The 26,642-nt window shown below is 45.1% G+C and overlaps 1 protein-coding gene across 3 annotated transcripts in view; it reads right to left on the reverse strand.

Annotated features, from left to right (window-relative positions):
• Positions 1 to 26,642, reverse strand: part of LOC138755119 (uncharacterized) — a 48,945-nt gene that overhangs the window by 16,885 nt on the left and 5,418 nt on the right. For 2 of the 3 annotated variants that reach the window (XM_069920447.1, XM_069920444.1), the window contains exon 2: positions 12,411 to 12,572. The exons of the other annotated variant lie outside the window; for it this stretch is intronic. The gene's annotated coding sequence lies outside the window, so the exon portion shown is untranslated. The remainder of the gene's footprint in view (positions 1 to 12,410; positions 12,573 to 26,642) is intronic. 3 annotated transcript variants of the gene reach the window in all.

Raw genomic sequence — 26,642 nt, forward strand, 5'->3', positions numbered from 1 at the left:
ATACTGGATATTATTATACAACTATATCATATATTAATAACAATAAAGATATATATATATATATATAAAATTTTAAAGATTATAAAAATACAATTGTACCTTATATTGAAGATAATAAGAACATATTTCATCATGAGGATGAGGCTAAGGAGTGACAAATTACGTCAAATTTAACTAATAATCTTAATATATTATAAAGTAACACCACCAATCTTCTGCACATATAGGAACTAAATTTTCCAAAAAAATTCCATATTTATTCCTTAGGTATACAACACCGAATTTCATTGCGCCAGTGTTCTAATACTAGATCTGTTTCCAATTTCCATGAAACTGCTACACATTTTCTAGCAACTGCCAATACAATCTTTAAGACTCCTTCCGAGACCATTCCACATTGGATCCCAAATTAATCTTTGATATATCTCCTAACAAAAATAACTTCTGTGGAAGTGGAGTCCCTATTACCTGTTGTAAAAAGTCAATTAAATAAGTCCAAAAGGAATTCAATTTAGGACATGTCCATGTAGAATGAATAAAAGTACCAGTATCTTGCTTACATCAGAAACCTTTTTTCTTAACTCCTCTTAAAAGTAAAAGATACATAACTGCAATAAATTGTTTAAGGTTAGGTTTTGTTATGATAGTTTCAATTTCATCTTCCTGTGGTAATAAATATAATGAAGTCAAATTTTCCCATAAAAAAGCCTTTAATTAATATTATCCAAATATTGTATTATTTTGTATCCCATAAGTAAGTTTCAATTGGTCAAACGTCATTAAACATCTATCTTGATAACAACCTTTAATAGCCTTTATTCCTTTCTTTCACCAATCAATAAAATTCTTATTATTCAACATAAAAGGCATCAGTCTATTTTGTACCAATGGCATATCCCTGCATTCCCATCAATCAATGAACCATATGCCACAATCTTATCACTCTCAATATTGGTATATCTACTTCCCCAATCAATAACACCTCATTCCATTTATATAATCACTTCAGATTGTTGTTCACCTGTCTTATTCATTTCAGCATTGACCCATGCTACTTTATCCCCTTCCTTAAAAGAAAGAAAATCGTAATTGTGCTGTGTCATCTGGAAACTTGATGACACTGTTGGAGCTGGATATAGCAATGCAGTCATGGGTTAGTAGTGTGAACAGGAGCAGGCTGAGTACACAACCCTGAAGTGTGCTCAGCGTGATATGTTCAATGTTCAATGACCCAGATAAACTGTGGTGTTTCTGCTAGCAAGTCCAGGATCTCACTTCAGAGGGGGTGTGAGGACAGCTTCTACACCAGCCTCTGGGGATTTATCATATTAAACACATAGTTGAAGTCAATGAACAGTAGCCTGGCATATGAGGTGTTGTTTTCCAGGTGGGTCAGGATGGAGGGAAGGGACAAAGTTATAGCATTATCTGTAGTAGTTTCTTCTATAGGTGAATTGAAATGGATCCAGCGTCCCTGGGAGGTGTGCGTTGATGTATTCCATCACCAGGTGCTCAAAACATTTCATAATGGTGGAGGTCAGTGCCACAGGACGGTTATCATTGAAGCCTGTTATTGTCACCCTTTTGTGTACCGGGATGATGGTGGTTGTCTTAAACCATGCAGGAACAATGATCTACTGCCATGAGATGTTGAAGATGTCCCTGAAAACCTCCGTCAATTGGTTTGTGCAGTCCTTCAGTACCCGACCAGGTAGGTTGTCTGGCTCCACTGCCTTGTGTGGGTTCACCTTGGATAGGGTTTGCCTCTCCTTGGCCTGTTCATCAGAGGGGACGTGGAGTTTTCTTTGTTATCAGCCTGTTCTTCTCAACAAACTGTGCATAAAAGATATTCAGTCTGTCTGGAAGGAAGGGTTCATTATCCTTAACTTGCAAGATTGAGTTGCGATTCATTATAGTCTTGATTCTATGTCACATGTGCCTTGTGTTGCTAGTGTCACACAGCTGTCTGTGTGTACCCCACTTTGCCTTCCTAATTGCATGGGAGAGTTCAGCCATGCTTGATCTCAGTGCCATCCAACTCTTTCTGAAGGCAGCATCATGAGCTCTTAGAGTGGCCTGGACCTCTGCATCCAACCATGGTTTCTGGTTAGCCCTGGTTGTGAAGCATTTGATCTCAGTGACATCCTCAATGTACTTGCTGATGTCACCAGTAACTGAACTCGTGTACACCTCCATGATTACATGACCATTGTAGGTAGCTGCCTCCCTGAAACAGCTCCAGTCCGTGGTATCAGTTTTTTTGAAAATTTTAGTTTTGATTTTACAGACTCATGCTTTATACACAATGTAGATCAATCTTTTCCTTTTACAGACCACTTTGTATGAAGACTTTTTAAAAATTTTCTCCTCTTCCCTCTTCCCATCCCATCCCAAATTAACAGAAACAAACATATATTGCTGAGAATAATAATACAAATACATTAAAATAACAAAACAGAGACAGAAAAAATATTTCGTTGGGGGGAGGGGGGAATGCCAACTGGGCCTCAAAGTTATTTCTTCAATCTTGGCATTCCGGGATTGGTGTGAGTCTACTGTCCACTGTTCCTTTTGAAGAAAGGCATCGGGAAGGTTAATCACTTATGTGTTCCAATGTACTCTAAGTATAGTTGCCACACTTCAACAAACATGTCGTACTTCCACCTCAGGATATTGGTGATTTTCTCCAGGGGAATATAACTCTTCATTTCCGAGTTCCATTGTGCAGTGATCAGCTGGGAGTCAGAGTTCCAGGTAACTGCTATACATTTCCTGGCCACCCCCAAGGCAACTTTTACAAATTGAATTTGGTATATGGACAGTCTCAGACTCACATACATAAAATATCATCCAATAGGAACAGTGCTGGGTTCTGTGGATATTCCACCCCTGTAATTTTCTCCAGAATGTCCCCAAAGGCGATTCACCAGGCTGATACCTGGAATGGCAGGAATAACTTATGAGGAAAGATTGCGCAAATTGGGATTGTATTCGCTGGAGTTCAGAAGATTGAGAGGGGATCTCATAGAGACATACAAAATTCTGGCAGGACTGGACAGAATGGATGCGGAAGGGATGTTTCCGATGGTGGGGGAGTCCATAACCCAGAGCCATGGTTCGAGGATAATAGGCAAACCATTTAGAACCGAGATGAGGAGGAATTTCTTTACCCAGAGGGTGGTGAATCTGTGGAATTCATTGCCACAGAGAGCAGTAGAGGCAGGTTCATTGAATATATTTAAGAGGGAATTAGATATATTTCTTCAGTATAAGGGAATTAGGGGTTACGGAGAGAAGGTGGGGACGGGATACTGAACTTTAAGATCAGCCATGATCTCATTGAATGGCGGAGCAGGCTCAAAGGGCCAAATGACCTACTCCTATCTTCTATGTTTCTATGACTCACTTTGGTATATAGCCAGGTTAAATGTATAATGGTTCCTGTTTCCATGCCACATTTAAAGCACAATTCTGAAATCTCTGACTTTACCTTATGCAATTTTGGTGGCGTGAGGTATAGATGGTGCAGGAATTAAATTGCATTAGCCTTTTTCTAGCATTAATAACTGCTGTCATGCTGTCCTGACACAAGTCAGACCAGCATCACTGATGGATTGTTGTTCCTAAATCTGACTCCCATCTTTGCCTTTATTTATGGAGGCCTGGTTTCAGGCCCTCATTGTGGAACAGGAGATATATAGCAGAAATGAATATATGTGATCCCCTTTTGAACTAGAGCCTCCATGTCACTACACATCGTCAGGGCCATAAGATGGGCCTAAACTGCCTCTCAAAATAGATCTTAATTAAAGATAGCAAAAGAAGGTCCTATTTGACAGATCAAATTTATTTTTTAATTGCTTGAATGACATGAGCTGCCTCCTTTCATAATAGTCCTTGATACACTAATCCCATTCTGGCACCAGATGTCCAGGATCTTGTTACCCATGGTCATAGGTATCAATTTATTCTGGGTTAGGGGTGCTTTGGAGGACAACCCCACTTTTAACCCAATAATCTAGTTTATATTTTGGCACTTTTGAATTGTGTGCTTTAATATGGGGTTGTCCGTTTTTCCTGTTATTAATTTAGAATCCCATTTATATATAATCTCTCTTGCTATCTTCTCCCCTACCTTGTGTATATCAATTTGTGTCCAAGAGGGTATACCACCCCCCCAAAGAATAAGGCCACTATTTATTGAAGTCTGAGAGTCTCATTTCCTTCCAGACTATAATCCTAAGTCAATTTTCCCATGGAGACTCTAGCCACTTTACCCCTCCAAATAAACTGCCTAACATGTCCGTTGAGTGTCTTAAAGAAACTCTGGGGCAATGACATGAGCAAAGATTGAAAAGATATTGTAGCCTTGACATCATGTGCATTTTAATGCAGTTAACCCTACCCATCAATGTTATGGGCATACAAGTCCTCTTTGATCTTTCCAAGCAGTGGGATTCAATTTATATAAATTTTGTAGGTTATTGTCCACCCTTATCCCCAGATACTTAATGCCCTTTTGTGGCCACTTGAACTTACTCTCCTGCTGATACTCTTCATAATCCCTTTTTGTAAGTGGCGTTATTTCACTCTTATTGTAATTGATTTTGTAACTGTAATGGAAGATTTAAACTGTTTTTTTACTTTTGCAGCCTTTGCTTCTGCAAGGCTGAGAACTTGCTTGTTTTTTTAGAATTAGTAGACACATCAAAATTCCACCATGGGGCCCAGGATGCAGTTGAATCAGTAGACATTATCTAATTTACACTATGAGGCCCAGGGATGGTATATGAATCAGTAGACATTATCTAATTTACACCATGAGGCCCAGGGATGGTATATGAATCAGTAGACATTATCTAATTTACACCATGAGGCCCAGATGCATATGAATTAAGATCTTTTCCACCATGAGGCCCAGAGATGCAGTTTTCTTTTGTTGGTCGCAGACTGTCAGGAGACCTTGAAGATAATTAAATCATTTCAAAGAGATAAGATCTGAAGTAAACAACTTTTGGGTAATATAAGCCATGTCTGAATCATGGGTCCTCTACCGGCATCACCTACGGCTCCTAGAACGCTTTCACCAGCGTTGTCTCCGCTCCATCCTCAACATTCATTGGAGCGACTTCATCCCTAACATTGAAGTACTCGAGATGGCAGAAGCCGACAGCATCGAATCCACGCTGCTGAAGATCCAACTGCGCTGGGCAGGTCACGTCTCCAGAATGGAGGTCCATCGCCTTCCCAAGATCGTGTTATATGGCAAGCTCTCCACTGGCCACCGTGACAGAGGTGCACCAAAGAAGAGGTACAAGGACTGCCTAAAGAAATCTCTTGGTGCCTGCCACATTGACCACCGCCAGTGGGCTGATATTGCCTCAAACCGTGCATCTTGGCGCCTCACAGTTCGGCAGGCAGCAACCTCCTTTGAAGAAGACCGCAGAGCCCACCTCACTGATAAAAGACAAAGGAGGAAAAACCCAACACCCAACCCCAACCAACCAATTTTCCCCTGCAACCGCTGCAACCGTGTCTGCCTGTCCTGCATCAGACTTGTCAGCCACAAACGAGCCTGCACCTGACGTGGACATTACCCCTCCATAAATCTTCGTCCGCGAAGCCAAGCCAAAGAGAGAAGAAAGAGAGATAAGCCATGGTCCCACTGCTGAAGTTTGAGACTCTCCAAAAGGTGGCAACATCTCTCAGCAAGAAGAAGAACTTCAAGAGTCCAGCTAATGTCCCGGTCGAGGGAGGTAGAGAAGCTGCTACTGGCGCCCCGACAACCAATTACAAGTGTGCAGTTGCTGCCTCGCTTTGGCAGTTAGGACCAGTCCAGGTGTTGATAAGTATAATTGGGAAGGGCTTGCATATTGTAGTGTGAATTCAGCTTTAAATTTGGTAATAAAGACTTGTATAAAATGAACTGCTCTTGGTGTGTGTGTGTCTATTTTCTTTTGGTAGCTCAAACACTGTGACCAATCTAAAACGAACAAAAGTGAGAGGTACAAGTTTACCCAAGACAATTGGCGCTGTGAACAGGATTGGTCTCAAGATGTTTCGCCGAAAGAGGTGAGCCCTGAGCAGTTCTTGATTCAGTGTTGGACTTCCAAAGACAATGGGTTTGGCATGTTGGCCAATACCCTGTCTTTGTTGGGACCACCCATTAGTTGGGATGAGGAGTTAGATCCATCAAGTGCACCTCTGGGAGAGTGGGTTGCCACTCTCCTTCGAGAAAGTAAATTTCCTGGTAAAAAAAATGAACGCTGAGAAACGGTTTTTGGCTGCTGGCCGCAGCCTTATACCACTCCGTTAAGCATGAAGCAGAATTAGTTCAAAGAGAAGTAGAATCTCAGCACAAGAGAGAGCAATTAGAGGAGGAGCTAAAAGCCATGTGACAACGCCATTACATGATTAGCGAGAATGTTCGCACCAGTCAGGACCGAGCCAAAGAATGGAAAGATAAGCATGTCCAAAAGATCTGCGTAATATTAAACTCCGGTAGCAACTCTGTGCAGATAAAGAAAGGCATGGAGTAGAACCCGATCCACATCGTATTTGTGCCATGATAAGGAATGGCGACGATCCTGATGTAATTGATGAATGGAACGGGAATATCTGGAATGATGATCATGGTAATAATGCAGATACTCCTCAGCATGTAGATAACATACTGCCCTCTCCACCTGCTGTTCACGCCCACCCCATAAGGCAGCAGACTTAGCAAACAGACGGAAGGAGGGATGATGATGTAAGGGTAGAGATTGAAGGGATAGATACCCCGATCTCCCAAGCGGACACGGGAAAATACCCGAACCCCTGCTTATGCTCTATGGCCTATCCCCTCTACGGGATGGCCTAGGCCTCATCCCGTCCACTGGGCAAATGACCCTGTGGGCCAAAGTGGGAGCAGAGGTCAAAAGCAGTCAATGATACATGACTTCTCTATAAAAGAGCTGGCTGCCATTGGAGATCGATTTAGGCAAAAAGCGGGAGAAACTCTGGCAGCCTGGCTCCTGCGTGTTTGGGAGCAAGGAGGGGGGTAATGTATATTTAGCCCCTGAGGAATTGTTGGGATTAGGAACATTGACTACTGATATCCAGGTCACTGCTGAGCTGCGGGGTAGAGGAAGAGAGATGGATTACTAACTTGCCACTCTAGGGGATGCCCTGCTACGAGTATACCCATCACCAGTAGATTGGGATTTACATTTGCAGAATTGGGGCACCCCAGAGGAGGGTATAGCTGTAATTCATCAGCAGGCCCTGGCCTCTGTCTTGTATGCAGGGCGTTTTAGGCTGTGAGTATATGGGGGGAGCCCTGATGAAGAGATATTCACAGCCGGAATGCATACCTGATTGGTTCGTTCCGCCCAACCCACTGTACGGGGACTGGTTCTGTCCGTAACTAGTCCGCTAATTGGGCACCCTGTGTCTGAGGCGGTGCACGCCTTATCTGGGCTTAGAGAATTAGAGTTTGGAAGTAAAATCCACTCACGTACAACTCAAGTTAAATTTGACAAGCAGGATGAAAAGAGAGGGGCTGCTGCTAATAACGGACCGACAAGAAAGGACCTTTTTCTAACCTTGTTAAAGTTAGGCGTACCTAAAAGTGATATTGATAGGAAACCTACTGTGGTCCTTTATGCCCTTTATAAGAGAAAGGCAAGAGAACATCATACCCAGCTGTTGAGTCTTCCTGGCCCAACTGTGCCTTCTGCTCCCACTGCTGCTCCTATCGAGCCAGCTTCTCTTCTCTTGCTCCAGTTATCCATGATGAGATACAACAAATGATTAAAAAGGCTCTTATGGATAATAGTGGCACGTGGGCCTGGAAGCCTCCCGAACCCTACTAAAGCACGAGGGTGTGGGCAGGGCCTCCGTGTCTACTCTATTGAGACACGGCGGATACATGGGGACCCACGGCCCTACACAACATTAACAATCCATTGTGGTGGGGGTAATGACTGCCAATATTTGGCCTTGGTTGACACCAGTACGGAGCACTCGGTGATTCCTGTAACCCCGACCTCTGGACTGGACCGACATTTCGAATAGAGGGGATGGGAGGAGCGATCACCCTGGCGAAGGAAATAAAAGTCCGCGCCACGGTGGGTAATGTCCCTTCCCCTATATGGTTACATGCCCTGGTGGCTGCCACTGACAAGTGTATCCTGGGTATTAATATGTTGCCCAGTACGGCCCTTAATACTAGCCAAGGGGGATTTGCATTTGGAATTCGGACTATTACAAAGAGACTAGTGGTGGGTCGAGCTAAGTGGGATCCTGTGATGGTGCCTCTCCCCCCCCACCCCCGAAACCAGTATGCATTCCACAATATCACCTCCTGGGGGGCAGGAAGAGATTACTGCCACCATCGATGCTTTGCAAGAAGGAGTAGTGAGGCCTGCAACGTCGCCCTTTAATAGCCTTGTTTGGCTGGTCCAGAAGCCGGATGGCTCCTGGAGAATGACAGTTGACTATTGTTTTTTGAACAAACATGCCCCACCACTTGCTTTGGCCATTCCGGACATTGTTACCCTTATTGAAAACATTGCTACTGGGAACTCAGGAACATGGTATGCTGTCATTGATCTCGCTAACGCCTTCTTCAGTATTCTTATAGCTGAGGTCTCACAGGATCAGTTCGCTTTTACCTGGAAAGGGCATCAGTATACCTTTACCTGCCTCCCTCAGGGCTATGTCCACTCTCCCACTATTTGCCACAGCCTAATTGTCTGTGATTTGGAGACGGTGCCAGTATCGCCTTCCCTCTCAATTCACCATTATATTGATGATGTGATGATCCAAGGGGCCACGGAAGAGATGGTACAGAAAGCAGAACAAGAGGACACCTGGTTTACTGATGGTAGCAGCCGGTGGGTGCAAGGAAAGCAGAAGTGGAAGGCGGTGGCTTACCATCCCAGGTCAGGAACTCACTTATTGGAGGAGGGGGATGGTGGCTCCAGTCAGTATGCTGAGTTGAAGGCGGTCACTTTACCACTAGACACCCATGATCACCCTCTTCGCTTGTTTACTGATTCCTGGGCTGTGGCTAATGGACTAGTGATATGGGTGTCAGATTGGCAAAAGAATGACTGGCTGGTACATGACTGCCCAGTATGGGGAAAACAGTTGTGTCAGCTGTTGTGGGATGCTTCCCATCATCGTGAGATAACAGTATATCATGTTGACGCCCATATCAGTGCGACGACGAACATAGCACAACATAATGCAGTAGATCAGCTTGCCACTATCAGCCACGCCGATACTGTCCCCCTGGCTCGATGGGCACACGAACAGAGTGGCCATTTGGAGGAGAAGGGATCAGCTATGTGTGCCCGTACACATGCCTTACCTGTCCATCAGGATGATGTCCGCATGGTCATGCATATATGCCCAGCATGCCAGCTTGTGAAGTCCTGTACCATTCCTCCTGGTCCGCATGGCCGAATAAGATGGGGAGCTCGCTCAGCTGCGGTCTGGCAAATTGATTACATAGGCCCTATGCCAGACTGTATGGGTAAACATTACGTCCTAGTAATGGTTGACACCTTTTCGGGCCTGGTTTTTGCTTTTCCCACCAAGACGGCTGACCAAGCTAGCACTATCCAAGGACTAAACCATTTAATTTCTCGTTATGATGTACCAGAGGAAATTCAGTCTGATAATGGCTCGCACTTCTCCAGGAAGGCAATCTGTGATTGGGCAGCTGACAACAGTATTTTATGGGTCCACCATATTCCTTATTACCCACAGGCTGCCGGGGTAGTTGAACGAATGAATGGCTTACTGAAGGAACAAATTTGTTTGTTAACACCACTGGGGACTCTGAAGGGGTGGTGCCATGTGCTGCAGCAGGCAGTCGACAATTTGAATCATCGCCCTTTGAAGGGAGGAACACCTTTCCACTGACTTCTTCACGCTTCTGAACTACAGCCTATTCCAGAGGAAAAACAGTCATTGCCCCCCATTCCCGAGCTAGAGAATGCCGGACAAAAGATAAGGGTGGCACCAACAGGTAGTGGCCCTCCTGTAAAAGGGGAAATAGTGACACCTGCCCAGGGTAACACTCGGTGGGTAGCTATTGAGGGACAGGATGGTTTAGTTTGTTTAAATACTGAACGCTTACGGCATCGTGAGTGACATACGTCAGGCTTCTCTGATCCAGGTTCTCCGTCTTGCACTCCTGCTAATCTGGCTTAACCGCTGCTTTGATGCCAGTAATTGTATTTGTAATGTCGAGGACGTTCCGAGGGAGTTGCCCGTGGGGGTCATGGCCCGATGTATCCACTAATATATCTGATATTGTTAAGCATGTTTCAAAATCTGTTTGTGAGCTTCAGTGTCTGGGTACTGTGGCCCACAAGGATATTTTGAGCCTTGATTGGAATCCTTTTTCATGGTTAAATAGTACATTTGGGGGAGTGGACCACAATATTCTCCGTTGGTTGCTCGATTATTGCCTATTTTTGTGCTTATTATAGTTTTAGTTTTTCTTTTTCACTCCTTCTGTACTCAAATGCTTGTTGGGTCTCGTAAGTGACAGGTTGCGACCAAGGGGTGGAATGTAATGGAAGATTTAAAGTGTTTTTTACTTTTGCAGTCTTTGCTTCTGCAAGGCTGAGAACCTGCTTGTTTTTTAAAATTAGTAGACACATCAAAATTCCACCATGTGGCCCAGGATGCAGTTTTCTTTTGTTGGTCACAGACTGTCAGATCTTGAAGATAATTAAATCATTTGTTCAAAGAGATAAGATCTGAAGTAAACAACTTTTGGGTAATATAAGCCATGGTCCCACTGCTGAAGTTTGAGACTCTCCAAGAGGTGGCAACATCTCTCAGCAAGAAGAAGAGTCCAGCTAACGTCCCGGTCGAGGGAGGTGGAGGAAGTGCTACCGGCGCCCCGACAACCTACTACAAGTGTGCAGTCGTTGCCTCGCTTCGGCAGTTGGGACCACTCCAGGCGTTGATAAGTATAATTGGGAAGGGCTTGCATATTGTAGTGTGAATTCAGCTTTAGATTTAGTAATAAAGACTTGTATAAACTGAACTGCTCTCGGTGTGTGTGTCTATTTTCTTTCGGTAGCTCAAACACTGACCAATCTAAAACGAACAAAAGTGAGAAGTACAAGTTTACCCAAGACAGTAACTCAAAGCAATCTTGCAGCGCTGCTGTGGACTTTACCCCGGCCACTTGCTGATCTTCCTGAAAACTGACCTAGTTTACTTTGTTCACTGGGATTAGCAGGACAGATATGTTATCCGAATAACCAAGGTGGAGGCAAGGTGCAGCCTTGTACACACCAGGGACGTTGGTATACATCCAATCTAGGTTACTCTCTCCTTTGGTGGCAAATGTGGTAAGACTGCTTTCAAGTTGACATGATTGAAGTTGCCCACAGCAATCATAGCACTGTCAGGGTGGGACAACTGGGCTTCACAGATGGCACCGTAAAGCTCCTTCATGGGTTCTGTCTCATTAGCCAAAGGCAGAACATAGACTGCGGCATTCAGCATGGCCAAGAATTCTCTGAACAGGTGGAAGGGCTTCATTAGAAGTAGCACGTCAAAAACAAATATCACCTGTAAAGTGCACTTTGGCAAGACAGGAAACAAAAGGGAAGCAAATGCACACCTTATGCCTGGTAACACCACTTCACTGGAAATGGATAGTGGCATTAGTGGAGATAGAGAAATGAACCAGAGTGTATTGAAAAGAACAATCCTTCAGAATGTTGAGAGAAGATGACATGATGTACTTGCTAGTGACATCCTATTTCTGGTGTCAGAAACAAGGAAGAATGGTCTGTCAACTTTAGAGGGCGGTAGGATGGAAGACTACTTTCTTTTCTTAGGCAGCCCCTTACGATCAAGGATTATTTGCTGCTGTACTGACAATAACCACAAAAGCAGTGCGAGTATAAGACAGCTTTAATAAACTAATATGTACACTAAGAGGTCTTGTCTGTCTGCAAGACAAACCTAGAAGGCTAGACTGTAGCTCTGGACCGCTTTATATACAAGGTCATCAGTATGACCCCTGGTGATCTAGTGGTGTAATTACATATCACTACTGCAACCACTCCAGTTTTGCAAATACTGTGGTGAAAAAAAATCACAATTTCTTCTGCAGATGGGGAGGTGGTAACTGAGTGGCCTGAAAGCTTGTGATATGGTGTCACTTCTGCCACTCATTTGTCATCAATGCACGGACCCTAGGTTCTCGATAACTAAACTAAATGCTTCTTCATTCTGAGAAGTGAAGGGCATACAATTCCCGGGAGTCAAATAGGCTTTGATACATCCATGAATCTTTTAATTTGTTTATCTGGCAATCTTTCTTACCTCTATTATACAATGAGATCAGCTTTGGGAGCCTGATATCTCACCATAATGTTGTGTCTTACCTAGGGAGCTAATCTTGAGAACGAATGGAAATATACATAATTACACTCCAGAACCATCGTTGCGTGAACCTTGGTAGTCAGGTGCATTTCCTCTCAAAGCTACACCACGCTGCCTTCCGTCAGAAATTCACAGCACGACTTAGACATGGGAAACTGCAGATGCTGAAATTGGAAACAAAAAAGTGTAGGAAGAACTCAGTGGGTCAGGCAACATCTCTGGAGGGAAATTGGCAAATTACATTTCAGGTTGAAAGAGAGCCAATATAAAAAGGTAAGGGGAAGGAGTAGACAACAGCAGGTAAGCAATTGGTAGATCTAAGTGAGGAGGGGGGTTGCCTGGCAGATGGTCAGGTGGGGGAATCACAAAGGAAGAAAATAATTCTGTGGGGCAAAAAATGTCTTAAATGAATGATCTACCAACACTTGTGGATTGTAGGGAGACAGTAGAAATGAACTGCACATGATTGGAGAGTTGATAGTGGATTTCTACAGACATCAATAATTTTTCAAAAATATGACAAAATGGAATAAAAGCAGAAAATGATGGAAGAAATTAATCAAGCATTATCAGTGTAGAGAGAAACTAGTTGATGTTTTTCAGAAATATTGACAGAGCAACAAAAACTAATAAGCATTCCAAGTAGCACTTTGTATCACAAGCTCAAGTAATACATGAAGGAAGCAATGATACAACTGGAACAAGGAATGGAGGTTTTTGTTCGAGTCGAAGAGTCAGATAGGTACAGGACCTCAGAAAGGGAATAATTTCAGAAACACCAAGATCCACTCTTATATCCAATCATTCTGACTGACTGGGAGCCCAAACAAATACTTAATTTTCCATTGTTAACATCCACAGAAAGTAAAGTTTAAGATTAGGAACAAAGTTTACAACTCCAATTTAAAAAGACAACTTTAAAATAAGCAAAAAATCAAATAAGCCACATATGCTCAAAATCTGGAATAAAAGGGCTTCAAACACTGAGCAGTTCAGACACATCTAGAAAGAAAAGCACTTGATGTTTCAGACCTGGGAAAGTTGGTTTTTGTAACGAAAGTGAAGGTGATAGCATCTTCCAGGGAACCATTTGGAAAATTGGATTTCAGCCAGAAGTTATTCTTTCATCCCACAGGAAACAATCTTTCTCATGCAACAACCTGGTCTCTGCAGGTTTAGTTATATATCATTGATATGAGGAATTAATTTTGTGTATAATGTATTTGAGTCTACTGCTTTTTCTGGATGAGATTTCTACCTTGCTTTACCAATTATTATTACGCAAGTCTTGGTCAGGTTTTACAGTTGTTGACTGAAATGCACTACTACACAAAAGTAATGCCCTGTGATTGTTTCTAAAAAAAATCTATTAATTTCAGCCTTGAGTACACAATTTGAATGACATCTCAATGAATAAATTAACTTTAAAAGATTCATAACTTTGAGTTTAAAAAATCTGCACCAATCCAATTTATTGAAAATATTAATTTTAAGGAGGTTGTCTTGGATACAAAACTTCAGATCAACCATGGAAGAATAACAAGCATATGAATATCAATTGTGAATGACTATATTTTGTACATTTTTGTCTCTAGAACAAATAGCATTGTTAGATTGCCATCTCAAATGAAGGATTCAGAGGACAGCAAAGTATCATGATGTAGGAAATGGCTAAAGTGAGAAGACAGTTTTACCTAGCTCAGAATTTATTGGGGACTAAGAGCACGTGTCTTTTATTGGTTTACTTTCCTTGAGCAATGCATGGGAAGTTTGTGCAAATGGTCTACAGCACACATGTCAAACTCTGGCCCGCGGGCTTATATTTGGACCGCAAGATCAGATTAAATATATATTAGAGTTGGCCCGCTGGCCGCCACGGCAGTATATCGCATGCACACTGAAGGTGAAAATGAAGACGCCGGAGGTGTGGAGGGATCTCAGAGTCTCAAATCCCGGGGATCAGAGCGCCGCACTCAGCCCGCCCGGCTCCTGGACACACAGATACGGCTGGAGTTGGGGACCATCCTCGCTGGGTCTGCGCTTCAGCGGCGACGCCGGACCGAACATCTTGTTGGTGATGCCTTCCCCCTCGCTCCGTTCGCGGCGGACCCTGCCTCCCGCTCCTTTTGTTGGAGATGAGCCCGGCGCTGTGAGATCGCAGTTTAATCCCTCTCCAACCATGGGAGGGGGGTGGGAGCAACGCGCTCTTCTCAGCCAATTCCTCCACCGCCCCGGACGCCGGCGTTTCAATGGGGGGTTCGGATGCCTTCGTCAGGCGACCGACCTGTTGGTCCAAGACAAGGGGAGAGCGTACAAACTCCACACAGACAGCACCTGAACTCGGGTGAACGTGGAGTTGCGACCCCACATTCCACATCAGGACTGTGTGTAAGATTGGGAGCAGTGAGACGGAAGCTTATTTTGTTCCTGTGATTTAAGCCTTTCTTGGGGTGGGGGGGTCCTTCTCTGACCACTTGCCTAACAATTAACCTAATCAGATGTGGAGTTACCACAATACAACAGTTCTCAACCTTTTTCTTTCCACTCGCGTCCCTGTGCCATTGGTGCTCTGTGATTAGTAAGGGATTGCTTAAGGTGGTCTGTGGGTGGAAAGAAAATGTTTGAAGACCACTGCTTTAATCATCCCTCATTGACTCGTCATGTGCACGGTTTCAGAACGCTAAAGGAAATGGGCCAATGACAATGACAATGAGAGTTTATCCAAAACTATTATTAAACATTTATTTTAATAAGAAAAAGTTTAACATTACATATGTTGAAAGAAAACATGCAGATGTTGTTGAAAATTTTCAATAAATATTTAGTTCGGCCCTCGACTTAGTCTAAGTTTTTAATTTTGGCCCTCTGTGAATTTGAGTTTGACACCCCTGGTCTACAGTGTAGAGGTCTAAACAATCTAATACCTATGCAAAAACAGAGACCCAGGTGAACAAGGAAAGCAATGGATTTTATCCATACCTGGGTAATTTTTTCTTCTTCCAGTCCCCCTCCAATGACACCTTCTTCCTCCTCTGTCAATGCAGATGGCATTTCAGCCCAACTGCAGGTTCGGATCCTCCCTCCCGTCAGCCCAGCCTGAGAGAAATTGGGTCCCTCTGAAGCCCGGTCCGCACTCGATATAACACGCATACGTGAAGTTTCATGCATGCAGGTCGAGTGCTGGCACCATCTTACACAACACTGCATGAAGTCGGTGCTGGAGTCGAATGGATGTTACCCAGGGACTGTTGTTGCGGTCTTGGGGTGAAGAGGAATAGACTCCAGAGGCTCCACTTCGAAGTTAAGCCCAAGTTCTTCTGTACTTGATAGCCGTTTAGAAGTCATTTTAAAAAAAACTGCTTGTGCTTTTATTTTCCTCATAATTTCTTCCAGGATATATCAGAAATATATTTGATATTTTCTGAAAAAAAAATTAAAGAACTTTAAAAGAAGGTTTTTAATGGTTCTGCCAGGGGGAGATGATTCTCCACATCTTCTCCCTACACCATCATGCCACACCCCCTCAAGATTTTGGGCAGATCCATCATCATTCGATGCGTCATGACATCACCAGTAGAAGATAGAAGAGTCCTAACTCTGAGGATGGCTCCTTGCAAGTGTAAAAGTGTTCAGTATCCCAGTTAGGAGTGGTCAAATGTGAAAAGTCAAACCCCCATTCCTATCCCAGGACACTGACAGCCAATTTAGTGGGATGCAAGTTTGAAAGGGGCTTTTGTTCATTCAAGTTAAATGTAATGACTAATTAAATGTCAGTAACTAATGCAGATGGCTCATTACTGTGAGCAAGTTCTGTTACAAGGGTAGAAGTAGAAGACAGAAAGCCCACTACTGATTCCCTAAAAAGTAGTTCATGGAGGCAAAAGGAATTTTGATATCAATTTCCAAGACAGAATTTTCTCATAACCAAGGAAATGGCAATTTTGAGATAATGTTATAAACATGAAAATGGAGCTATTAATAACCCAGTAACTAATATTAGACCCTTTCGAGCAAGGAAAATGCCCATCTATAAAGGCAGAGGTTCTTCACTTTTATGTCTAAAGACTTACCTCTCTGAATGCAGTGTGGCCGGCTCTGAGGCACCGATTCCAAACTTCTTAGGGAAGAATAATTGGTGGAGCCCTGTACTCCGCCACCTGACCTGAATGTGCAGCCACTGCAAGAGGCTGGTTAGGGGCAGGCTGATGACGCTGTCAGCCCGCGACCTATCTCCCCATTCACCCCTCTCCCTCCATGACCCCCTGAAGGCAGGGGTGGCGGGTGGGAGCTGTCAGGCAGCGGGGGCTAGCGGGAGCCGTTGGGGCAGTGAGAGCCATCAGGGGATGCCCGGTGTAGGCTGCAACACCCTCACCGGGCCACTTCAGCCTTCGGGGTCACTCTCTGTGGCTCAAAACGTGGCAGAACAATGGCCGACTTCCCTACCATAAACCCCCATGCAGCTGGAACTGTTCTGGAAAACTCAGAGCAGTTCAAGCTGCATGGGGGATTATGGGTAGAGAAGACAGCCATTGCTCTGCCACATATTTATGACAGTTGGCACTATGGCACCAGTCACCCCGTCTCCATCAGCTCCAGAGGGCGCTACGAGATGTCGCTCAATATGAATGCGATGCTGGAGCAGCCTTTTAGGGCTGCTGTCTGTAAGGTAAGTTCTGTTTTCGATCAGCTCTTGTAGCCAGCCTCCAAGCAGAGGCCTGACATGAAATGGCCGATTGAAGCTGAAATAATCAAATAGTGAGACATTAATGACTACAAAGTAGCCTCTTTCAGACAACAAAATAACATCAGCTCCAGTCAAGGTCAAGAGCTAAAATGAGAATTATCCACTGGAATGCAAAAGTATAAATCCTTTTAATTTTTGCATGGGAATTTAACATGATTCTCCAATTTCACTTTTTAATTTACTTAAAATAGGTGATACATTAATCAACATTGTTACAAATGGGGTCAATCTATTAGATCAAAATCACAAAAATTAGTTTCTGTAAGAGCAATTACTTTATGAGTAAATCTTACTTTTGCTGTGTATCAAAATTCTCCAATCTGTATTGCAGCAAACGCATTAGACTTGTTACCCTTAAATGAGTGTTGGGAAAATGTGCTTTGCACTTCAGTTCATAATTATGCAGTGACCCATTGCAAAAGAGCAAATGTGGGAATAGATATGAATTGTCTGCAATTTCTTCTGGAGAGAGGCACTTTTGTTTGTATATGCATTCTATTTCTTATAATTTTCCAACCATTTATGATACATGGGCAGAAAATTGCTTGAAAAACACTGGAAACTTAACCTCATTAAACAATTCACACATAAACAAAGGATCTTTGAGCAAAAGCCTGAAATAAGAAACATCTTTGGAAATGTATCCCAGAAGCATTATCTTAAAAAGTGGGGAAAAGATCACAGCCAAAGACATGCTGAATGTAAATGTTACAGAAATTAAGCTAAACTGTTAATGGAACAAATTACTTTTGTAACTCACTGCTTCCTGATTCAGGTTTTCTACATAACAAAACCTATGCGCAAATACAGAGAATGGAAGAAATTTAGGCACACGTTGCACTAATCACTTAATCAGCCCAAGGTTGTCTAGATCATCCTATACAAAGGAATGGACTGCTTCATTTTCTCACTGTCACAAATGGAAATGAACATAACATAAAAATTCACTTCTGACCTTGAAGAAAGCAGGCTGAAGAATAAATGGCAGATGTTTGGACTGACAATGCTGTTGAGTTCGAGCAATGATGCTCCAGGAGAAAAATGAATGACCTTTAGTCACAGTCACCATTTCTTTTGGGCAAGATAAATTCCAACTAATGGCATGTTTTCCCATTGATAGCCATTAGTTTCTATTTAACCAGAACTCCTTGTAATCATGGGTAGAAATGATCAGTCAACATTTTGGGTTTAAACTCATCAAAACCAAGATTAAACAGGTGAAATTACACATATAAAGGGGGGAGGGGTGAGAGAAGCTGAGGGAGAGTCTCAAAGGTAATAGCTAGAGGAGAGAAGTGTGGAGAGACAAGTAGAAGGAAAAACCATTTGGGGGGGAGAAGAATTGTTAGAGAAAAATCTAAGTGGGAGATGAAGTGAGGGCAGAAGTACGAGAAATCCATTCTCCTCCACCTCTATCTTCCCACTGGATTCTTCTACTCCTTCCCCAACCCTTGGTTCCAGCTAATCTCGTTGCACTATCATTGTCACTTTCTCCTCTTACCAGATTCCAATCACCCACTCCACCTTCTACAACTCATCATCTTCCACCTGAACCTTTTAATTTTCTTGCCTCTCTCTCCCCCTTGTCTGACATCTGCCAATCTATTGCTTCTATCCATCAATGGATTACCAATTCCACGTAGGACCCTGTCCCATCCACTCTGTCCTCTTTACACTGGCTTCTTTTCTCCACATCCCCATTCTTGAAGAAGAGTTTCCCCACTGCTGCTACTTGACTAGCTGAGTTCATTCGGCAGATAGTGTTCAGCTTCTGATCCACTCATTGCAGGATAGTTTTGGTCTATTGCATACCATTTCCCCACGTTTTGCTGTGTTTTTCCACCTCTTTGTTTTGCTGCTATTCTGCATTGTGTTAAGCTAAGGATTAAACCCAGTTTTGATTGTTACAGTTGGTGCTGATAGTCCACGTTCTGAAATTTCAATGCTCCCAGTAACATCAAAACTTGTTATGCAGTGGGAATGTGCCAACAACTGACATTCTCTTATTAATGTAACTGTCATGTGACTTCAGCCCAATCGTAGTCTTCATTTCAATATCAGAACTAATGGAAAACTTCAGTCATGCCCATCTGCACCCATTTTGTGAAACACCTGCAACATTTATGGCCATAAAGAATGCAGAATGGCAAAAAAGGAAGATGAATGACATGACCCTGAATATTGCCACATCACCATCAATCATCTTAATTTCTGGAGATGTCAACACCTTCACACAGTAGGCTTCACAATCACCAGCAATCCTTAGATGCAGAAATCAACATATACATCGTATAAGGAATTGCAGTCATCCTTTCCAAGTTGATCAAGTGACATCTGCAGCAACACGTAGAGCACCAGATGCCACCGTCCTCCACTGAGGCCCAGATTGCTTATACATGAGAAGACCTAAAGTAGAGTTACACAAGAAAATCTGCAGATGCTGGGGTCCTGTCCAATATATAAAAATGCTGGAGAAACTCAGCATCCATTGGAAGTAAAAGGCAATGTTTCAGTCCTGAGCCTTTCATTAATTCATGCTAGTTAGTTGAGGGGACAGCCATCTTTAGAGACAGTCTCACTGGATCAAAATTGACTGGGTACAGTACTTTATACATCATAGCCACATGAATTAAACATTTTCAGGTGTGTAGAACACAGCCACTAGCTAGCACATTCATAAAAGGTGACAATTTAGTTTTATCTAATTGAGAACTGTAAATTACCATCTGAAGTACTTCCAATTTTTCTCTTGATTTAATTTCATATTAATTATGAACTAGATCTTACATGTGAACCACATGTAGATTCATACATCTTGAGGAGATGTTTATGGGAATTCTCAGAGGCATGGTGGATGCTTGGATTGTATTGCCAGGGGCAGAGGGGAGACCAGCACAACAGCGACATTCAAAAGACTTTTAGATAGGCACACGAAGCAAGAAAAAAATATAGGGTTATGGGTGTAAGGTGGTGGAGGATGAGATTGTTGTGGAGAAGGTTTACATAGGTAGGCACAACATCATGGGCCGAAGGGCCTGCGCTGCACTGTAATTATCAAGGTTCAATGTTATTTTACTGTCACATAATAATACTTTAAAAATGTAACATATATGATATACTTTTGTCTGCTGTAAGGCAAAAACTCACCGTGAGCACGATGGCCTTAACAATAAGAGAAAAGGAAGCAAAAGGGAGTCCCTTCAGAGATATTGAGTTTTGTGGATTTGCCTCCAGTGCTCCCGCAGCTTCTGCAGGCTGAGGAGGCGGAGCGGGACTCAGAAATGCCCCCGAGGGCTCTGGAGCAAAAAAAGAGAGAGAGAGAGAGAGCTTCTGCAGGCTGCACAGACTTTGATCCATCAGAAACCCGAGCTTCAGATCCAAAGCTCCGGCATGATCAGGAGCTTTCAGTGCTCGAGGTCCTTCAGGAGTCCTTCCCTTTAGATTAACTAATATTTAAAATATCTGCTACACTTGCTTCAGTTAATGGGTGAAAAACATTTCATATACGTGAACCACTTTATCAAACCTGCTACCTTTATGATTTGTGGAAATAGACCTCAAGATCCTTCATTCCTCCACACTTTTTGTTACTCACTATTTTGTGCATGTAGAGCTCGTCGAAAGAATCAAAGACCTGTTGATCCAAACCAAGGCTTTTATTAGCAAAAGACAGGAGTTCTTCACAGGTGGCCGACCAGTCCGGAATGATCCGACCTGGCTAGGGACACAACCCTTTAAGGCCCAGACAGTAGGCGTGGCTAAGCTCTCAGCCAATCGCTGTAAGCACAGTCTAGATATTTTAACTATATACACTATATACATTGGTGATAGATCTGTACTATCACATTCACCCCTTCTTGGAGAATTGACCCTGGAAAAAAAAACGAGGGAGAGAATGAAAGGAAGGGATAGGTTAAGGACTGTAGTGGTCAGGAGGTCTGACCATCCGGCGTGACCACCGTGGTGCCGGGATTGGGGTCGCTGGAGTGGTGTCGCCAGCGGGCTCGTCGGGTGCGACCGCTCCTTCGCTCAATTCCCCAGTCGTGTTGTCGGCAGGGTGGCCCAGGTCGTTGGGGTGCCTTTGGTCCTTCTGTTGCGGCACGGGCCCTGGGGAATAAAGAGTTGAGGAAGGTTGGGTTGGGGGGTTTGCTGGGTCTACCACGTCCTGTGCTAGGTCCCGCACCAAAACAGTGTCCTCCTGCCCGTCTGAGAACTCAACGTAGGGGTAATGCGGGTTCGCGTGGAGTAGAGTCACTCGGTCGACCAAGGGGTCGTTCTTTGAGTGCTGGACGTGGCGTCGCAAAAGGACGGGGCCAGGGACGGTGAGCCATGCCGGTACAGTGGTTCCTGATTCAGATTTCCTCGGGAAAAGGAACATCTTTTTGTGGGGGGTGGCATTTGTTGCAGTACATAGGAGGGAGTGGATGGAGTGTAAGGCACTAGTGAGAACCTCCTGCCAGTGAGAGGTGGGGAGACCTTTAGACTGGAGAGCCAGTGTAACCGCTCTCCAAATGGTGGCATTCTCCCTCTCGACCTGGCCGTGACCGCGTGGGTTATAGCTGGTGGTCCTGCTTGAAGCGATACCACACTCCAGAAGGTACTGTTGTAGCTCTGCGCTCATGAATGAGGACCCCCTATCACTGTGGATGGAATTGGGGTACCCAAAAATGGCGAAAATACTGTGAAGGGCCTGTATCACTGAGGTGGCAGTGGTGTCTGGGCAGGGCACAGCGAACGGGAAGCGGGAGTACTCGTTGATGGCCGTAAGGATGTAGTTATTAAGGTTAGTCGACGGTAGGGGCCCCTTAAAGTCTATGCTAAGACACTCGAAGGGGCGGGTGGCTTTGATAACATGGGAGTTATCTGGACGGAAGAAGTGGGGCTTGCATTCAGCGCACACCGAACAGGCTCGGGTCATGGAGCGGATCTCCTCGACTGTGTAGGGTAGGTTGCGCGCCTTCACAAAGTGGGAAAACCTAGCGACCCTGGATGACAGAGCGCCTCATGGAGTTTCCGTAGTCTGTCCATCTGTATGCTGGCGCACGTCCCCCTGGAGAGCGTGTCAGGCGGGTCGTTGAGCTTACCAGGCCAGTACAGGATGTCATAGTTAAAGGTGGAGAGTTCGATTCTCCATCTGGCGATTTTGTCGTTTTTTATCTTACCACGCTGGGTGTTGCTGAACATGAAGGAGCCCGTGCGTTGATCAGTCAACAGTGTAAAGCGCCTCCCAGCGAGGTAATGTCTCCAACAACGCACCGCTTCAACTATGGCCTGGGCCTCCTTCTCGATTGAGGAGTGTCTACTCTCTGGACCCTGGAGGGTTCTGGAGAAGAAGGCTATAGGCCGACCGGCCTGGTTCAAAGTGGCTGCCAGGGCGAAGTCGGATGCATCGCCCTCGACTTGAAACGGGACAGACTCATCGATCGCGTGCAGCGTCGATGTCGGATTTGATTCGATTGAAAGCCGCTCTGGCTTTGATCGAGAGGGGAAAGGAGGTGGTCTTGATAAAAGGACGCGCCTTGTCGGCATAGTGTGGAACCCAGTGGACGTAATATGAGAAAAGTCCCAGGCAGCGTTTGAGCGCTATCTGGGTATGGGGGGGGAGGGGTAAGTCCATTAGGGGACGCATGCGGTCAGGATCTGGCATGACTATCCCGTTCTCCACCACGCAACCTAGAATCGCGAGTCGTGTGGTCCGGAAGACACACTTGTCCAAATTGTAAGTCAGGTTCAGCCGACGGGCAGTTTGAAGAAATTTGTCTAGGATGGCGTCGTGGTCCTGCGTGTCGTGGCCGCAGATGGTGATATTGTCCAGATACGGGAAGGTAGCGGTTAGCACGTTCTGGTCCACCATCCGGTCCATTTCCCGCTGGAAGACTGCGACACCATTTGTGACCCCGAATGGTACCCTGAGAAATTGATACAGCCGCCCATTCGCTTCAAAGGCCGTGAATGGTCGGTCCTCGCAGCGGATCGGGAGCTGGTGATAGGCCAAACGTAGGTCAATGGTGGAATATGCTGTATTGAGCGATCTGGTTCACCACATCCATGATGCGTGGCAGGGGGTACGCATCCAGGAGCGTGAAGCGGTTAATGGTTTGGCTATAGTCAACCATCATCCGTAGCTTTTCCCCGTTCTTGACAACCACCACCTGGGCTCTCCAGGGACTAAAACTGGGTTCGATGATGCCCTCATCCAGCAATCTACGCACCTCACTCCTAATGAATTGCCTGTTTTCGTAACTATATTGCCGACTTTTGGTGGTCACAGGCTTCCAGCCAGGGGTGATGTTTGCGAAGAGTGCTGGCGGGGCAATCCGGAGTGTGGAAAGGCCGCAGGATTGGCCCCAGGGCACGGGGGCAGGTTGCTCGGGTGCTTCGAGGGTGGGGCGATGGCAGACCGAGAGGGGGGGTGTGGGGTCCCCCAAAGTGTAGGGACACCGTTCGGAACTGACACTGAAAGTCTAATCCCAGCAACACTGGGGCGCACAATTGGGGAAGGACGAATAATTTGAAGTGGGTGACCGTTATGCCCTGTACTTCCAGCGTGGCGATGCAATACCCCTTTATCCCAGTCGAGTGCGACCTCGTCGCTAATGAGATCCTCTGGGTAGTGGAGATAATGTCAAGTCCCCAACTGAGGGCCAGATCTGGCCGGATAAAACTGTCAGTTGACCCAGAGTCAAATAAGCAATTGGTGTAGTGTCCATGCACTTTAATCAGTTCCATTGCTTTAGTGAGGGGATGAGAGCATTGCTGGTTTAGTGTTATAGAAGCAGCCACTGATCCAGTTGACAGGGGAGTTCTGCGTGATGACGTCACGCAACGGGATGACGTCATAGACGCAGTCAGCGCTGGAGGAGCAGGTTGGAGGACCTCCCGGAAGTGCTGTTGTGGCGGCGTCAGCAGATGAAAGGTAAGTAGTGGGGTTTGTAGTTGCTCGCGGTTGGCGGTGAGTAGGTAGTTGGTTGCAGTGGTCGTGCCCCGGTTGTCATCAGCGATGGACGCTAGGGTGAGTACCTGGTTCGCTGCAGTGGGTCCCCAGTCAGTCGTGGTGGCCACACCGGTGGCGGCAGCAGAGGAGCGGGCAGCAGCAGCGGTAGCGTTGGCCGCGGCGGGTCCCCAGTCAGTCGTGGTGGCCGCATCGGCGGTGGCTTAGGCAGCGGCAGACGGGGAGCGGGCAGCAGCAGCGTCGGCCCCGGGGGTGGCTGTGGCGGCGGCAGCAGCAGCGGGAGCGTCGGCCCTGGGGGTGGTCATGGCAGTAATGGACTCTACAGTCGGGACCAAGGCCGGGTCGAGTGTTCCACATGGGGGCGAGAGGCGGGCCAATATCATGGTTGCTAGGGTGGGCTGCCCCTTCCGGGTTCGGTGTCTCTGTGACGTCAGGCGTTGCCGTGCAGGGGAGCCCTCGCTCTCATTAGACGAGAGCTCTGGGGAAGAAGAGTTTGAATTGGATAATGGCGGTTGGGCTTCACACGAGGCACTGTGTTTGCCGGCGGCCATTTTAGACCTACAGACTGCAGCAAAGTGGCCGTTCTTAAGGCATTTCTGGCACCTGGCTTTTCTTGCTGGGCACTGGGACCTGCTGTGCTTGTCCCTCCCGCAGAAATAACATTTTGGGTTCGCAGGGAGCAGCGTAGCAGCAGCCGACAGGCCGTAGGTATCTCGGGGGGTGGTAGGGTAGAAGGGCATTCTACTCACATCAGAACGAGGGGTCCAGTCCCTAGAGAACTCATTGGACTTTAAGGCTGCATCCTCCATTGTGATCGCAATCTGGGCTACATCCTCTAGTTTTTCTACCCCTTGCTCAAGCAAGCGCAGCCTCACTTCGTTCGATTGGAGCCCGGCCACATAGGCATCTCGGACAAAGTCGCTAGTGATCTCGGCAGCAGTTTTGTCCACAGTTACAGTCCTTGCCCAATGCCTTTAATACTTGTAAATATGCCCTGCTGGACTCGCCGGGCTGTTGCTTCCTCGATGCAAGCACAAGCCGGGCATGAACTCTGTTCACCGGTTGATCATACAGTTCTTTCAGTATCTTTATGGCTACGGTGTAAGTGGTCTCATCCTGGATATTCTCGTAGACTCTCAAGGACACCATAGACAGCAATGCTGTTAGACGCTAGTTATCCTCCTCTTCCTGAATGAATCTCAGGAAGTTTTCAAAGTTCAGCAGCCAGAACTTAAAGGCTTTGAAGGCTGTAGCTGACTGTGGGTCAATATCAAGTTTTTCTGGCCGAGTCAAACGCTCCATCCCTTTCAAAAAATTTTTTTCCTTTTTGCTAATAAAATTGTAGAGCTCGTCGAAAGAATCAAAGACTTGTTGATCCAGACCAAGGCTTTTATTAGCAAAAGACAGGAGCTCTTCATAGGTGGCCGACCAGTCCGGAATGATCCGACCTGGCTAGGGACACAACCCTTTAAGGCCCAGACAGTAGGCGTGGCTAAGCTCTCAGCCAATCGCTGTAAGCACAGTCTAGATACTGTAGCTATATACACTATATACATTGGTGATAGATCTGTACTATCACACCCAGCAAATGCACAAACCTACTGAAGAAATACAGCAGATCTCTCCTGTCATCTTAGCCCTTTGTTTATACTTGCCCTCTCCTGTTTCCACTTTAATCTCAATAAAGAGTCCCAACCCAAAACCTTGACATTTCTATCCATGGATGCTGTCCGACTCACTTGAGTTCCTTCATCTTCTCTTTGTTAATTCTTTGAGGAATTAAGATTCAACAATGCAGTCCTTGTAAGCACTTACTGCCAAGAATGGACAAGGGATTACAATCTACTTCCCTCAATACTCAGTGCATGAATCAAGTGTGGTGTTTTTCCCATCTAGCATCATACCAGGAGGTCAGATACATTACAGTTCAAGATAGCTATCACTACACATCCGCTCCCCACAAGTGTGCCATCCTTCAAGAGAAAGTCAACACCAGAAAAGTGTTGAGTTTCTCTTCCCCACTTTTTTTTCCACACTCCATATATTTGCATATCACATTGCTTTGTCGGGTTGCACTCTTACAACAAAAACATTTACAATTGCAGGAGACACTGCTGGGTAAATTCTGAAAGAAAATACACATCATCATAAAGGCAATCATGTGGGATGCATTATTTGCAGAAAACAACTTTGGAAGTTGATCATATCACAGGGCAGCATAGTGGGAAACTATTCTCAGCCTGCACTCAAGGAGTTTCATTAATCCCCTAAACCCCATCCACATTATGGTCAATAACCACTCAGCAGACTCCCCCTCCACCTTCCTCCCCTACATCCCATCGTCCCCATCATCATCCCCTCCCTCATGGTAATTGGGATTCTTCTGACCACGAGCGAATGTTGGAGAAGGAAGGTCTTACCTCGGGTTAGATGCACAAAATGGATGTTCCACAAGGTCATGAGTTAATAATAAAATATACGGTAAGTAATACAAAAGAACTCAAGTTTCTTTATCACAATAGAAGAAACATTACATGA

Source organism: Narcine bancroftii, chromosome 2 (genome assembly GCF_036971445.1).
Source record: "Narcine bancroftii isolate sNarBan1 chromosome 2, sNarBan1.hap1, whole genome shotgun sequence".
NCBI lineage: Eukaryota > Metazoa > Chordata > Chondrichthyes > Torpediniformes > Narcinidae > Narcine > Narcine bancroftii.